Source organism: Diceros bicornis, chromosome 3 (genome assembly GCF_020826845.1).
Source record: "Diceros bicornis minor isolate mBicDic1 chromosome 3, mDicBic1.mat.cur, whole genome shotgun sequence".
NCBI lineage: Eukaryota > Metazoa > Chordata > Mammalia > Perissodactyla > Rhinocerotidae > Diceros > Diceros bicornis.
In genome coordinates, this window is record NC_080742.1 from 10,055,891 (window position 1) to 10,072,941 (window position 17,051).

Here is a 17,051-nt window from a genome sequence, read left to right on the forward strand (position 1 = left end):
TGTATTCATTTGACAAACATCTGATCACACAATTGCTTTTCAAACAAGAATTTGCTGAGTACCTATTGTGTCCTGGACACTGAGCAGACTTTATTTATTTATTTACTGAGGAAGATTTGTCCTGAGCTAACATCTATTGCCAATCTTCCTGTATTTTGTATGTGGGTCGCCACCACAGCACGGCTGCCGATGAGTGGTGTAGGTCCATGCCGGGATCCAGGCCGGAGAACCCGGGCCAATGAAGCAGAGTGTGTGGAATTTTAACCACTTGGCCACAGAGCAGCCCCAGCCCAGACTTTTAAGTAGGGGTATCATGGAATCACATTCTTTTTTGTTTTTTTTTTTAGAAAGGTAATTCAGAGGGACATTTGGACAATTAATCGTGAGGTGAGAGGTACCCAGGTGGTGGGATAAGGACCAGGGTCAGAAGAGTGATGGACTGAGGAAATAACTTGTGCCAAGACCCAGTGGCCAGAGCTCATACTGTTTCAGGAACTGTGGTTTCAGGAACAGGAGGTTCGGTGTGGCTGCAGCACATTTGGCGCTGGGAGGTGGAGAGGATAGCAGCAGAAGGAGAAAGAAGAAAAGGCTGCTCACTTGCATGCACGATGCTGTGAGTTGAAGTGGCAAGTTAAAATTGAAGTTACAGCAGAGGAGTTGTCAGGATGTTGAAGGATAACCCTGTGCCCTTTTTATTCCCAAATCCCTGCCTAGCACAGAGCCTGGAGCCTGGGGGTGGGGAGGAGGGATGAGGGGCTCCAGAAATGGTTTTTTTAAATTAAACTAGAGAACTGAAGGAAACAAGCCTCCAGCAGAGTGGAGTGGGAGTGGGAGCCTGGAGTAAATGGTTTAACGGTGGTCAAGTCTGGTGATAGCTGGCGGTGGGGAGGAAGCTCTGGGAGACGACGCTGCAGACGGAATAGATGATTGTGGACCTTGAGTGCCAGCCTAGGGATCTTGGACACCCTCTGGGATACAGTGGAGAGGGGGCTTCAGAGCCCGACCTATGCAGCCCGCAGTATGTTTGCTCAACTACTGCACATTAGAAGATCTTAACTCTCTTTTTACATTGCAAATAATTCTGCAGAAGAACCATTTCCTACCGCGAATAGGCAGCATCTACCTTACGATGAAGGCTCCCTTTCTGAAGGCTGTCTGGAGAGAAAGGTTGCAAAAAAAATTAAAAACAAAGCGAAAAAACAGCTAGCACAGCCATCCCAACTGGTGAGTTTTGAAGTTAAATGCTTTAAAATAAGAAGAAAGAACACAGACCTCCCACAGAAACCTGAACCCATGAGAGTGGCATTTAAAATCCACCCACTTGCTGGAACATCTTTTGTAGCCAAATCCCAGCCAGCCTCGTCCCCGGAACGCTCCCGCCCTCCGTCCCCTCACGCGACAGCCACCACTGCACGCGCTCGCAGGATGACGTTGGATGGTGGTGGCGCTGCCGCTCAGGTGAGGGGCCACCCGGTCCCGAGGCACCGACGGCCGGAGCCCATTCGCTGCCGGCGCAGCAGGGCCGGGCGGGGGAGGGCGGGGGACGCGGGGGGAGCGCGGGGCTGGGGGCTAGGACGAGACAGCGAGGCGCGACAAGGAAGAGCAGGGCGCGGGGAGGGGCGGCGGGGGCGCGCCGGCGGGGCCAGCCCTGCCTCCCTGGGTCGCGGGCGGACGCGCGCCGCAGTCGGAGCCTCGGCCGCGCGGGCGCAGGGACGGCGGGGCGGCCAGAGGCTGCGGATCGGTCGGGAGCAGCGCCATCTGCGCTCCGGGCTCCGGGGCGGTCGCGCTGGGGCTGGGCGGCGGGTGCGGCGACAGAACGTGAGTAGCTCCGCGTCTCATGCGGTGACACTCGGTCCTGCTCGGGGGCGACGACAGAAGCGGAGGAAGGCGCGGGGGGCTGCTGTGTTGTCCCTGGGACGCAGGCCCGGGGTTCAGCAGAGCGCTCTCCCTGCGGCAGGGCGAACCTTGTCGCCAGCTCCCGTCTTCCCCTCAGGCCCCCGACAGCACGGCAGGCGCCGAGCAGGAAGAGGGGGACGGGTGCCCGGGGAGGGCACAGTTGAGAGGCAGCAGCCCCGGCTAGCGCGGGCGGGCGCGCATCCCCTCCTCCGCTCCGTGGCCAACTTCTGCATCCGCGCCCGCGCCCCCACGCTTTCCGGGCAGCCCTGCCTGGAGGTCTCTGTGGGCAGTCGGGCCTGGAGAGGCTGCTGGTCCCGGCACTGCGGGCTGGCGGGGACACCGAGGGCGCCGGGGGTCACGCCACAGTGCCGGCGGGGCGAGGAGCGCAGGTGCCGGCCGGCGCGCGCGGGCGTGTGCGCGTTCGGGTCCCCGCGGACACATCTGGGCGTGGGCTTTGTTCGGCTGTGCTCACACCTGCGCGGATCGGCGGAGTTCCGGGGCTAGCCGACCTCTGCTCTCGCCGCCCTGGAGAGAACTCGGAGACCCAGGGGGGAACGAGAGAGAACGCCAAGGCAGCAGGGTGGGGGCTTTCCGGGGGCTTTGTTGGCCCTACAGGTGCGGGCCCCGGCCGTCTCGGTGCCCCGCCCAGCCTCCGGGGGCTGGGACTTGTTGGGGCTGGCATGCCGGGGCGTGGGGCTGACTCAGAAGAGCCCCTTCCCTGCCCAGGCTCCCGACGGTGGGATCTGGCAACAGCTTCGCCCGGGATGCTATGTTGAGCCGGGAGTGCCTGCCGGCTCCGGAGCATCCATCTCGCGCCAAGCGCCATCTGCGCCGCGCGCCGCCCCCTACCTCCTCGGCTCCGCGCGGGTGGGCGCCGCAGCGTGCTGGTCCCCGGCGGTTCGCCGGCTCAGCCATTCCCGGCCCGCGTATGCCTGCGCGCAGAGTCGGAACCAGGGTGCCGGCTTCGAGTGAGCCAGGGAGTCGTCATTTCTCCCAGAGCGGTCAGCCTGCCCGGGAACCCGCCGCCGGAGGGTTCCCTGGGCCCGGGGGGCTGGTGAGCAGGCCGCTTCCCTTCCCTCCAGATCGCCTCCCCTCCCGCCCGGCTGTCGGCCCGCGGCCGCATCTTCTGTCCCCGACACGCTCGGGGGCCGCCTGGCGCAGCGGCGGGCGCGGAGAGAGGGCGCAGAGCGGTGGTGGCATCTCTTTCCCACCCCGCTCTCCTCCCTTTTCGTTTCAGCAGCTCCAGCCGGAGGCTACATGCGGCGCTGAGCTCTCTGCTAAGCGTCCTAGCCGTTCCAGATCCCACATGGTTAACGCGCAGAAGTGCGCGTCTGTGAGGGGCTGGGCTTTTCTTCGCTCTAGGCTCTTGCAAGAAGAGAGGGAGACGAGTGTAACGGGGCAGGAGGGCTTCGTTCTGCACCAGGAGCTCCCCATGGGGCTGTCCTGGAAGGAACACGGTAGCCACTGAATGCAGACCCACAGAGGCTGGGCTGCTTGGGTGGCACTGCTTTATGCCAACCATGCCCTGTTATTAAAATATTGTAATAAGAGCTCACGAGTAAATGAGACCTTCCAGAAGTACTGAAATAGATTTAGACAACTGGATACTTTCTACTCAACGTTTTTTGAGAGCTTCAGATGTGCCGGGCGCTGTGCATGTTACATGTATCATCTCATTTAATGTCCACAACAACCCTATTTTAAAAATTGGGAGACAGAGACTTAGAGAGGTCAAGTAACTTTTCCAAGGCCACACAGCTAGGAAGTGGAGGAGCAAGGATTAGCTTTTTCCCCCTACCCCTTACCATCCAAGATTGACAATATGGCCTTTTGGAGGCTTATCATTAGTTTAGGGGAAGCCTAAAACCACTGAGTGTTCAAACTCAGGGGCATATTATAAGCCCATGTGATTCTGATCCCTGCAGACCTCACAGGAGCAGGCAATATTGTAATTCAGCCAACTGTATTGTGAAATAGCCTTTTAGTGCCCTTGAATTCCTTTACATGTTCCTTTATTCCTGTTAGCTTTTAAGAGGACAGCTGTTAACCCACAATCCATCCAGTTACAGTCACTGGAGTGCTCTTAGCCACCAGAACCCCCAGCGATTAGAGAGGCTGAGGGGTTCCTGGAACATCACAATTTTTGAGAAAACTTTTTTTTTTTTTGAGAAAAAGCAAATATTTCTATTTCAGCCTTCCAGCTCTGAATCTCCTCTGTAGACTTTTTTGACTGCAGAAGATTTACTCCTCAAATTCAATGTTGAATTTGAATAGGACCCCAGTACAAAATCTTAGGAAAGCATTTGATGTCCGAAATATGTAAGACTGTGTGGTGCATTTATTGAGATGCTCCATGTTAACTAGTAGAAACAAGAATCAGCTGTTCCTGGAATAGCTTTTAGAATGATTGTAATTGACTGACCAACTGGAAAAATGAATTCATTTTGCGTTCTTAATCCTACTGACTCATGGTGTTCTTTCAGCCTGCTTTCTATTTTATTACAGGAAAGTTGCTAAACATTTCACATAATCCAGGAATGTTAGAGCTGTAAGAGAACACTGTATCTAAACCTCTGGGTTTCAAAATGAGTACAATGGGGCTCAGAGATGTCCCCCAGCCCTCTAATGCAGGGTCATGATGAGGTCTTTGGACTGCAGGCCAGTGCCCTGACACCAAATTATTTTTGTTATTGCAACAGTGACAGTAAGTGAAAAGCAAGTCATCTTTGTAAATGGTACTTCCTGTGCAGGCGATGCAACAATGACAATGATGGTTGGGTGTGAGTACTTCAGAAGCATGAGTGAGAGGGTACTGAGAATGGGCTGTAGAAAATTTCCCTAAGAATCATTTCAAGTAATGTTATCGTGTAGGTGTAGTCTTCCTTGTGTAATCAGTTGAGTAAGAATAGAGTCTGCAGATATTATTTTGTGTATGTACAAAGGAGCTATTTAATGGAACTCCACAGGAAGCTTTTCTGGTAAAGAGATACTTTCATTCATTCATTCATTTATTCATTCACTCATAAATATTTACTGAGTGTGTGGCCTACTGTTCTAGGCACAGTCATTATTTGCCCCTGAGGTCACCACTGAGACATCCATGCTTTTCTCTTGATATTCTCAGCAGGAAATCGGAAGGTCTTTTCTTAGTCAGCTTGGGCTGCCATAACAAAGTACCATAGACTGGATGGCTTAAAGAACAGACGTTTATTTTCTTACTGTTCTGGAGTCTGGAAGTCCAGGATCAAGGTACCAGCATGGTCGGGTTCTGGTGAGAGCTCTCTTCCTGGCTTGCATGCAGATGGCCATCTTCTCTCTGTGTGCCTAAATATCCTTTCCTGGGTGCATGCATGTGGAGAGAGATCTCTCTCTCTTCCTCTTCTAATAAGGCCACTGATCTTATAGGATTAGGATCCCACCCTTACTACCTCATTGAACCTTAATTACCTCCTAAAAGCCCCATCTCCAAATGCAGTCATACTGGGGATTAAAGCTTCAACATATGAATTTTGGGGGGACACAGTTCAGTCCACAGTAGTCCTGATTTACTGCCTCCGTCAGCAGCCTTTGGAGTCTCATCCCCATTTCCAAAGAACAGTTTCCATCTGAGAAGCATGTTAATGGAAAACAACTTGAACTAGAATATAGAACTCCTAAAGTATTCTTCTCTAGAAAGTTCTGTGTGTTTGCATCCAAAGACAGCTTTAGGTCAGCCTTCAACTGCTGAGATGAGTGGTGAAGAAGTGATTTGAAAATGATTGAGGGCCGGCCCCGTGGCTTAGCGATTAAGTGTGTGCGCTCCGCTACTCGTGGCCAGGGTTGGGATCCCCGGTGCGCACCGACGCACCACTTCTCCGGCCATGCTGAGGCCGCGTCCCACATACAGCAACTAGAAGGATGTGCAACTATGACATACAACTATCTACTGGGGCTTTGGGGGGAAAAAAAAGGAGGAGGATTAGCAATAGATGTTAGCTCAGAGCCGGTCTTCCTCAGCAAAAAGAGGATTAGCACGGATGTTAGCTCAGGGGTGATCTTCCTCACAAAAAAAAAAAAGAAAAGAAAGAAAGACTGAAAATGATTGAAAATCGCTAAATATGTTTAGATGTACTTTCCCTTGTATGTTTCATGCTTCCCCACCTGCAGGAACCCTGAACCTTCCTGCCAGGTGAGGACAGAAGAGATGCTATGGATCTCCAGCATCAGGGATGCTAGGCGCAAGGATCCAGTGGCTTATTTTATTTAGGCCTTTGTCCACCCAGGCAAATGAGTAGCCTCTTTAGTTTTAAGGAGCTTTATTGACATCAGAGGCTGAGGTTTCTAAGAATAGGAAGATGTGCCAAAATGAACTGATGAATGTTTATTTTCCCTTTCAAAATAGGAAGGAGAGGGCTACATGAGGACAATATGGGAATGGCTCTGCCTCCAGTTTTAGCAACTATAAGTTTTTCAGTATCAGGTTGTCTTTAAATAGGGGAACAAATGCAATATATTTCTAGAAAATGTGATGTTTTTGCTAAGTTATTTTTTTATTGTGCTAAAATATATGTAACACAAAATTTACAATTTTAGTCATTTTTAACTATATAGTTTAGTGGCATTAAATACTTCACATGGTTATGCAGCCATCACCGCTGTCCATCTCCAGTACTTGTCTCATCTGTTCAAACTGAAACTCTATACCCATTAAACAATAACTCCCCATCCCCACCCAACCCCTGGCAAGAATCATTCTGTTTTCTGTCTCTATGAATTTGACTACCCCAGGTACCTCATATGAGTGGAATCATACAGTATCTGTCCTTTTGTGACTGGCTTATTTCACTTAGCATCATGTCTTCAAGGTTTATCCATGTGTCAGAATTTCCTTCCTTTTTAAGGCTGAATAATATTCCATTATATGTACATGCCACATTTTTTTTAATTCTTTCATCTGTCAATGGACATTTGGGCAGCTTCCACTTTTTGGCTATTGTAAATAATGTTACTATGAACATGAGTGTACAAATATCTTTCCGAGTCACTGCTTTCAACTCTTTGGGATATATACCCAGAAATGGGATTGCTGGATCATATGGTAATTCTATTTTAATTTTTTGAAGAACCACTATACTGTTTTCCATAGCGGCTACCCATTTTATAGTCCCACCAAGAGTGCACAAGGGGTCCAGATTCTCCACATCTTCACCAGCACTTTATTTTCTGTTTTCTTGAAAATAGCCATCCTAGTGGGTAAAGAGCTATAGCTGTTACTTTTTAAAGTTATAAATTAATATACTATGTATCATGAACAAGTCATCACAATATTTTCTAACTTATTGGTTTAACTTTTATTAGTAAGAGGATGTATGGTTTCTAACAAGTATTGATTGACCCCATACTTTGTGCAAAGCGTGAAACAGATGCTGTGGAGCATGTGTGTCATAGTCCAGGATAAGCCAACGTTGATGACACACATTCATGTTGTTTTTTTTTAGTGTTGAATTAGAGCATATATATCTGTAGTGCACTTGTGCTAAGTGATTTTGCTCTAAGGATACATTAAATGTTAGTAGGCTTTTATTTTACTAAAAAAAAATGACACTGTTATTTTACCGCAGATCAAGAGCCAGTTTGCCTCATGTCTGGAAATAGATGGGAATAGCCTATGCTGAAGTTTAGGGGTATGCTGGAGTTGTAAATTAAAGGTCTGCCTTGGGTATTTCTCCCCACCATTGAATCTTCAGAGATGACAGCATAAACCCTTACTACCCGATTATATTTGCTTAGCTGAGCTAATAAAAAAGACGTGATGTCAACTTAATTGCCCTATTTTACTGGCCTACAAGATTGGAATTTCAAATTAGAAAAAGGTAATTTTTAAAAGTCTAATGGAGAGTTTCCGTTAAATGACTAAATAACTAGTGAATATAAGAAATGCCAGTGGTAAAGGGAACAAATCTACAGATACTGATGCTCTTCTACTGCACATACTATCCAAATGGCTTATTCAGTTTAAAGACCAGAATGACAAATCTTACCTTGTCTTATGTGTTCTCTGATTTTCTTCCATATTGCTCTGAACTAAAGCATTGTTTAATTCACATGAGAATGAAAATGACAGTTACTAACAGACAAAAATGATCCTTTTTAAAATTCTTCATATTAAATAATGATAGGAAGGGCTGAAAAGAATATTTTGAGCATACATGCATTCATATGTATATTTAAATTTTATGACGTGTATGGTATATTGGCTCAAAACCCACTGTAACCAGAAAAATATATTCCCAAGGCAATCTGAGGGAGTCCTGTAGGAGGTCTTCTACTGTGTAATATGCGATGAATTTGATTTATCTTTCTCAAGTGGGCTGAGAGCATTCAAAAAATTCGGTATATGTGTTCAGTATGTAGTGATCTTTTCTCCAAATTTCAACTTTCAAGCTAATTTCATGCCATTTTTAGATGCCCTTGGCATTGGAATGGTATGATTTACAGCAGACATTTTTAACGAACGTTACAAACTCATGTTAAAGCCGTTAACAGATTCTCTCTCAAGGGAAAGGGGAAGGAAAAGTACTAGTCTTCCTTTAACTATGCCTTAAGGTAAAAACGGACTGTCGAAAGAGTTTCATCCTGGAGTGTTTTGGTCTCTGAAGAAAGATGGCTTGCAAGCTAGTCCGCTGCTGCCCTCCAAAGCTTGCCCCGCTTTTCAGTCCCTCACCTCAATAGGGAGCTGAAAGGACAGAAGGAACAAAGGAGCCCTGTTTCGCCTGCCCCACTTGCTGAGCTGTTGTCTTGGCCCTTTTCAGTGAAGGAGTGGGGGGGAGCTGGGTCAAAGTTGAAGAACACTGAAAGGGAATTCAAGCTTCATGTCGAAATTTGAATTATAGCTTCGGTGTGAGTGCCGAGTAGATTAGTTTGAATTGAAATTTTTGAATCTGTGGAAGCTTAAGTGACAGATGGTGTTGGAACAACGTACATGGAGCTGGATGGCGAACTCGAAATGTTGGTGCCCAGGCAAGGCCCTTGGTAAACATCTAGTTAACTGACAAAAGTTTTCAAACTGTAGGAAGTGCAGCTGGATGCTGTTTGCTGCATTAAGATGTTGCACTGTGTGAGTTAAGGGAAGGCCCCTGCGTCTGGCATATACTCAGATGCACTTGTCCCCCGTAATTGCATTGCAAATATTCTTCTGCCTGTTGTGCTGCTTTCCCCTCTGGTGTCTCATTGAATAAATACAGAAATGCTCAATCAGCTCCCCTTGTAAAATCTCATTACGCTGTTTTGGTGTTGACCACAGATTGTTTTGATATATGACGAGATAAATTTGTCCTCAATATTGACTCGCCAGTGTTTTTTCCTATAGGAGTGTATTTATGAAGAGTGATTGCAGCTTTCTGCTTCTAGTGGGAGTCCATCATTGTTATATTTGCTACTGAAGTTTCTAATATGGCACATGGCTTCCCCATTCAATTTGGTAGGCAGCATCTGATTTAAAACATTTCAGAAGGAGAAATTGGCTGTGTGTATAACTAGAATAGTGAAATACCTACTGGGAAGTCGAGGTTACTGAAATGTAAGTGAAGTAAAAAATAATTTGGGGTGATTTGAAATGATTCCTGGTGTTCCATAAAACTACAATTGGAAAAATTTTGCTTTGGCATCTTTGACCATTTAAATGACTTGATGACATAGTCCTTTGTTCTGATGTTAGTAGCATGATGGCTGAAAGCCATTTTTTTGTATTCATTTAATACATTCAAATGAATATTTTTACTTTTAGGGAAATAACAGTGACATGGCAATAATATGAACAAAATAGTAATGTAGAAATTCATAGATAATGAATACTGTAATATAAACAAAAGCAAATTTACTTCAGAATTGATTATATTAATTTATACCACGTGTTGTATTTTACATAAATCATGATATATATTTTGTCTCACAAATTTTAAGGTACCTTGCATTTTAATAGTTGGACTAGGGTTTTAAAAACCCCATGGATGTGTGAATGTTCCTAGTAATAGTTACTTTGATGCAAAATTATAGTGGAAGGTAAAATATATCAAGGGTTTATTGCTGTCCTAGAACTGCGAGGGGACTCACTAAACGGCAGAGAGTGAGTGAGTTCATGGTCAGATTCGTTTGCTGGAACTGGGGCAGGAAGAGTAGAGATCAGGGAGCATGAGGGATGTAGATGGAGGGAAGGCTCAGGTGGGTAATGAGAGATGTGACATCCTGGAGAAGTGTCCTACAGCAGAAGGAGCAAGAAAAATTTAAATAATGAGGAGAGAGTAAAGAACAGAGCCCTATAGAGGTAATAACTGAAAATCTGAAAGAAGGAGAATGAAAATGTTTGTGGTATTGCTTGGCTAATGGAGAATAGTCTCCATTTCATAGCATCCAATACTAAATATTTTAAAGTGATTTTATTGTGGTACTTTAGGTCATTGAAGTAAATTGACCTCATAAAATAGAAATAACTCATAAATCACTCTTCAAAAATGAAATATGATAATACATTTACATTGAAAAGAAATGCACTGAGAAGAATTTACTGTGAGTCAAAGCTAAAGTTATTTCAGCTTAACACAGTTAACTTCTTAGTTCATCTCTTCTCTCCAGCTATTTTGTTCCTTTATAGACAGATGGCCCCAGCTTAAGAAAGTTAGATATATGAAAATGTGAACTTTCCAAACACATTTGAGGTGATTATTCATGTTAAACAGGATTCTTCGCTTTGTACAAGGATTGTATGATGAGTGAACTCATATCAAAGTTCAATTCAGGAACAACTTTTCAGAATATCTAAGTAGATAGATTGTTCTGCCCACTGAAAGAGCATAGCATAATAGGTAACAAGTGAAACTCACGCAAATAAGGCTAAATGAAATCAGTCAAGGGGTGGACGGTGGTAAATGAAGAGAAAATACCTCAATTGTATGAAAATGTTTGGTGTTTGCTCTAGATAACGTTGAGAGGCCAGGTCTCTCGTGATAAAAGAAGGCGGGTAATGAAATAGTCATGCAGGTAATCCAGGCGTTTTTGGCCTTGCCCATAGTAGAATTCTATCAGCTCTCCCCAGGCTTCCGGCTGTGGAAATCCAGTCCTTGCTCTGTTCCAGTGGGAGCCGAGCTGCATTTCTCATGCATGGTGGTATGTATGCAAGAGTCCTCATATTTGATGAATGAATGAATGCAAGAATGAATGACGGAATACATGAATATTGCAAAATGTCAGGTGGATCTTTTGTTGGAGAAAATTGGGGAATTTTGTCCTCGACCTTGGATTGAAGACATAGATGAAGTCTAGACCATGAGAAATCAGACATTCATAATTTCGCGTGTGGATTCTGTGTGATTGTAATTTTCTTCCTGGTTCCAAATGAGGCTCTTGAGCAGGCAGGTGGAATCATTCAGTCCAGAAGGGCACCATTTTTTTAAATTGCCGCTGTGAGCGCTAAATGATGTCTTTGTGACCCAAAAGAGTTCCTCTGTAATTTTCTACCTTTGCTTGTGGCGGATGATTCAGGATTTGTACAAGGCTCTCCTTCCCCTTCTCTGTCTGACACTGGTGTTTGTCGCTTCCCTCCCGAGGGCTCTGGGTGACTGCACACTGATTGCGTTGAGCACTTTCTGAGGTTGCTTTCCACCACGTGAATTTGAAGGAATCACAAGTGAGGCACACATGACCGAAATGAAAAGTGAAAAGGCTGGTGTGTGAAACAGACCAGAAGCGCTCAGGCTGCAGCTTTAAAAACTGAACTTTCTCCCCTTTCTGGGTGGTCTTTAATTATTGCTATTTGTTGTTTTCTTTATATTCCAAGATGTGAGTTGAGTTACAGCTTGGCCTTTCCCAACGAGTTAGTGGGTTATAGTGACTGGGTTCAAAACAGTGGTGCCATGTTTGAGAGACCCCTAGAGGAAAAATTGATGGGAAATTTGTAACTAATTAAATTTTGAGAAGTACTGGACTACTCTGCATAGACTAAGAAAGCTTAGCGTACTGCATGGCTTTGGAAAAGTTGCTTGAGTACTTCTCTTCCTTTAGCTAGAAAATGAATATGAAACACATAAATTTTCTCGTCATTCGACCCTGCCTCACAAGAGTATGTCACTATGACAAATGATGATAAAAATGAAGGTGCTAAGAGGACGATGACGTCAGTCTATGTTCTTGTTAGGTAGAATGCACCTGCCATGTTTTACACCATAATATTTTGCCAAGTTTGCTTCAGAGGTGGGTATGTATCGTACATCCTTAGCAATAACTGTCTACTTGATTCTGAGTAAATGAAGTGGTCTCACACTGCAATCTGAGAGATTGATACCCTTTTTGATGCTGCATGGTCTGACTGTTTGCAAAACACAAACTAAATTCTTAACCTTCAACAAATGATAATATATGTGTGAAAGTCAGATTGTCAATGTGATAAAAAAGGATGTGAATTCAGCAGATACTTTTTTTTCCAGTTATATTCAATGTCAGTTATAGTCTTTGAAATCTAATTGTGTTTTATTTCAAGCCATATCCTATCCATATTTTTCAAGAGGACAATCTGTAATTTTCTGTGTCAGCCGTGACTAACTAGCAACCCCACAAGTCAACAAGGCATGAAACCATTTTAACATATTAAATCCATCCAGCTCACAAACTGCATATGCTTAGAGGTTTGATATAAAGAGAAACACATGCAACGAGGCTTGTGAGCAGATTTGTGTATAAATCATTGTTTGTATTTATTCTGTTCCTTTGCACCTCAGAGAAGAGATAAGTACTTAAAAACAGTAGCCACACAGCCACTATGGAAAATGGTAAGGAGGTTCCTCAAAAAAATTTGAGCCAGCCCTGAGGGCCTAGTGGTTCAGCGCTCACCGCTTTGGCGGCCTGGGTTCATTTCCTGGTTGGGGAGCCACACCACCCATCTGTCAGTTGCTATGTTGTGGTGGTGGCTCACATAGGAGAACTAGAACAACTTACAGCTAGGATATACAACTATGTACTGGGGCTTTGGATAGGAAAAAAAAAAAAAAAAGAGGAAGATGGGCAACATGTTAGCTCAGGGTGACTCTTTCCCTACAAAAAAAAAAAAAAAATTAAAAGTAGAACTACCATATGATCCAGCAATCCCACTTCTGGATATATATCCAAAGAAAATGAAGATAGGACCTTGAAGAGATATCTGCCCTCCCATGTGCATTGCAGCATTATTCACAATAGCCAAGATTTGGAAACAACCTAAGTGTCCATTGATGGATGAATGGATAAAGAAAATATGGTATATATGTATACACACACAATGGAATATTATTCAGCCATGAGAAAGAAGGAAATCCTGCCATTTGTGATAACTGGATGAACCTGAAGGGCATTATGCTAAGTGAAATAAGCCAGACAGAGAAAAACAAATACTGCATGGTATCAACTATTTGTGAAATCTGAAAAAAAATCACACTCATAGAAACAGAGAGTGGAAAAGTGGTTGCCAGGGGCTGGGGTGTGGGGAAAATAGGGAGAGGTTGGTAAAAAGGTACAAACTTTCAGCTATAAGACAAATAAGGCCTGAGGATCTAATGGAAAGCATAGTGGCTATAGTTGATAGCACTGTATTGTGTAATTAAAATTTGCTAAGAAAGTAGAACTTAAATGTTCTTATCAAAAAAAAAAGATAAATATGTGAGGTGATGAATATGTTAATTAACTAGATGGGAGGAATCCTCTCACAATGTATACATATATCAAATCACTACAATGTACACTTAAATATCTTACAATTTTATTTGTCAATTATACCTAGATAAAGTTGAAAAAATAGTAGTCATCATTGACCTGGCTGTGGACACAGAGCTTTGAAATGGGAATGTGTTACGGGTCAAATGGTGTCCCCCCAAATTCATAGGTTGAAGTCCCAACTCCTAGTACCTCAGAACGTGACCTTATTTGGACATAGAGTCTTTACAGTTAAAATGAGGGCATCAGAGTGGGCCCTAATTCAATATGACTAGTGTCTTTACAAAAAGAGGAAATCTGGAGACAGGCGCAGTGGGAGAAAGCACTGTGGAGATGAAGGCAGAGATCTACAAGCCAAGGGAGTCCAGAGATTGCCAGCAAACCACCAGAAGCTGGGGGAGGGGCATCCATCAGATTCTCCCTCACAGCCTTCAGAAGGAGCTAACCCTGCTGACACCTTGATCTCGGACTTCCAGCTTCCAGAACTCTGAGAGGATACATGTCTGTTGTTTAACCCACCCAGTCTATGGTACTTTGTTATGGCAGCCGTTGGAAACCGATGCAGCATGCAATAATAAGATCACCTGTTTCTAAGCCTATCCCTTAAAAACAAGGGAAGGGTGAAAATATAGCTCCTCCCATTCCCCTTTATGTGCGTATGTCTGTATCTACATCTTTCAGTGTCTACTTTGTGGACCAAAGGAGTGTATGTATATAAATCAGTTATTTAGAAAGTCTCTATGCCTTGAATTAAAGCACAGAAATACTGGGAGTATTTTTATTTTATTAACTAGACAAATATATGAAGTTGGTAATTTAATCAGCTGATTACTCTTTTTGGTTGTGATCAAGTCGACTCCAACTTGGCTGCCTTTCTCAAGTGTAAATTGTCATCATTTGGGAACTTAAGGGGGCGTATTTTGTTGAAGTCTCTCTGCAGATGTCCGTGCTGCTCCTTGCTAACCAGAAGGTGTCTTTTGACTTAAAAAATGGTATGGTTGCTGATGCAGCCTCATGCTGAGGAAACGGAAGGCTTGACTGAGCTGCCAGACTGCTTCAGTGTGAATGCTGCTTCAGTGAGACAGGGTGCAGGATGACATTGAGGAGAAATTTGCAGCTAACTATAATCAGGCAGCACCTCTGTTTCAAGAAACAGGGTTGCCAGTTGCTTTTAACCAACTTAAATATTAGTTTGAATGAATTGGAAACTCTAAAACCATTTTAGCTCGTCCTGAGTGACTTTTGCCCACTTGGTGTGAATGTCTGTTCTTCATTTCCACCAGCGACAGCCTTGTCTGTCTTAGTTGGTAAGTTCCTTGAGGGCAGTAACCCTAACTATTAATGTCATGTGTATGGTGTTCAATGAGCTGCCACATCCAAAGGAGGGCCCAATTGTTTTAAATAATAGTGACATGATTTGGTAGGAAGATTCTTGGGATGAGCACCAAGGACTTTACAACTCTGAGTTTGTGTGATTCATTAATTCCAATTTAATATGTAAACCATTTGCCAATTTGAGGTTTCCTCCTGGTGATAATGTTTTTCACTTGGTACGGACTCAAGTTTATTTATGATTCTGTCAGGAAGGATTAATGAAAACCCACCAGCATGCAGCAAGAAATCATTTGGAATCATGGCTGTTTTAATTGTGTGGGTTCTTAAAGCCTCCCTTTACCGTGCAAGGCAGCGAGGCGCAAATTGGTGGAGTGAAGTGTCCAAGACCCTAGACAGGAGCAGAGGACGAGCAGTGATTTGTTTCTGAAAATCACTCTCTCAATGTAAACTCTTTAGATCTTTTAAATATTTGCCTTGAAAGACAATTTTGTGAAGATCGTTTGAAAGATTTATGGGAACCATTGTAATGTTTGGTGTTGACCAAAGTTTATTTGCAAATGTACTAATATGGGGCTAGCAGTGCCAGTTCTAGGATAAATTACCAGCTTTCGATCCATTTTATTATTTTGAATTGTTAGCCTAGATTTTGTTATAGTAAAGTCACATCTTAAAATTTTAAGTATAAGACCACACTCTCCTTAGTTCATATTCTTGACAAGCAGAATACATCTTGGAGAAGCAGTTACTGCCAAGGAAGATGGAAAGGGGCTCTCCTCTGGTCATAGTCTAAGCGTGATTTCAGCCCTTCCCACTCCTTCTCTAATCCCCTCTACACAGTTAGGAGTGGGGCCAGTGATGAATATGCATGTGTCACACACCTGTGACCAAGAGATCCTCCATCAAGGAACGGCAGAGTATCGGTTACTTGAAATGGATGACTCATGGCAGCTGCTGTCTGTGGCCCACCAGGCTCCCTGCCTGCACCGACAGCTGCACATCACATCCTGCCATCACGCCACCTCTGCCACCTCCATCCAAAAGAGGGCCCAGCCCACTGACACCGAGGCATTACCTCATGAACGGTCTGCTCCTCATCCATATAAAGATGTCTCTCTGAATTTTAGGAAATGAGATCACAATGATTTTACAACTTTTTACTGTTAATAAATAACAATAATCCATGACATTTATTGGTTGCTTAACTATATGGAGCACCTTACATGAAGTTTCTCATTGAATCTTCACAACAACCCTTTATGTCAGAGGCCAGCAAATTTTTTCTGTAAAGGGCCAAGTAGTAAATATTTTAGACTTTGTAGGTTGTGCAGTCTCTCCCAAAACAGTCATAGACAACATGTAAATGAATGGGCATTTCCATGTTCCCATGAAACTTTCTTTACCAAAATAGGCAGTGGGCCAGATTTGGCCCGTGGGTCATAGTTTCCCAATCCCTGTTTTATGTTATTATACCCATTTTATAGATGAGGAAACTGAGGCTTAGGGAGTTTAGCTAACAGGTCAAAATAGCACAGCTGTTAAGTTGCAGAACTGGGATTCTAACCCAGGGAGTCTGACCCCTGTCCCGTAGTCTTAACTCCTGTGAACTACTATGTTATCCTGCCCTGAGAAATGACAAGGAATGGACTTTTAGTTTCCACATGTTGTGAGTTATAGATTATGACCTAAACTTCTAAGGGAAACTTTCATTTCCCTTAGAAACGTTGTGTAGGGAAGAGTATCAGTCCACGTCCTGAAGATGCTATTTAGGTAAATGTAGATAGTCGAATCTACAGCACATTCAAGTCACGGCACTGCATCCTTGAATAATAGAATAAAGCTTTTAAGATTCTCCAAATGATCTGATTTTGTGGCCGTTTTCATCAATAGGATTGCAGAAGGCAAGCTACCCTAATTTTAAAAAATATGTAAATTATTAGTTTTTAAAATTTGCTTGTACAGTGGTGGTCCATGTGTTATATAGTAAGATAACTTTGACATATTCACAAGAAAGATTTTTATTTTCATAAAGAGCAAATTATGCAGAAGAGTTGCTACTACGTTTTATATAAAATCCTCACGTGAGAATTCTAAGCAGTTTTTATTTT

The 17,051-nt window shown here is 44.0% G+C and overlaps 1 protein-coding gene across 1 annotated transcript in view; it reads left to right on the forward strand.

Moving 5' to 3' along the window:
- The first annotated feature begins 1,762 nt into the window (after nt 1–1,762).
- The window catches only part of NRCAM (neuronal cell adhesion molecule), a 272,550-nt gene continuing 257,261 nt past the window's right edge, over nt 1,763–17,051 (forward strand). Inside the window, exon 1 of the mRNA XM_058523123.1 lies at nt 1,763–1,818. The gene's annotated coding sequence lies outside the window, so the exon portion shown is untranslated. The remainder of the gene's footprint in view (nt 1,819–17,051) is intronic.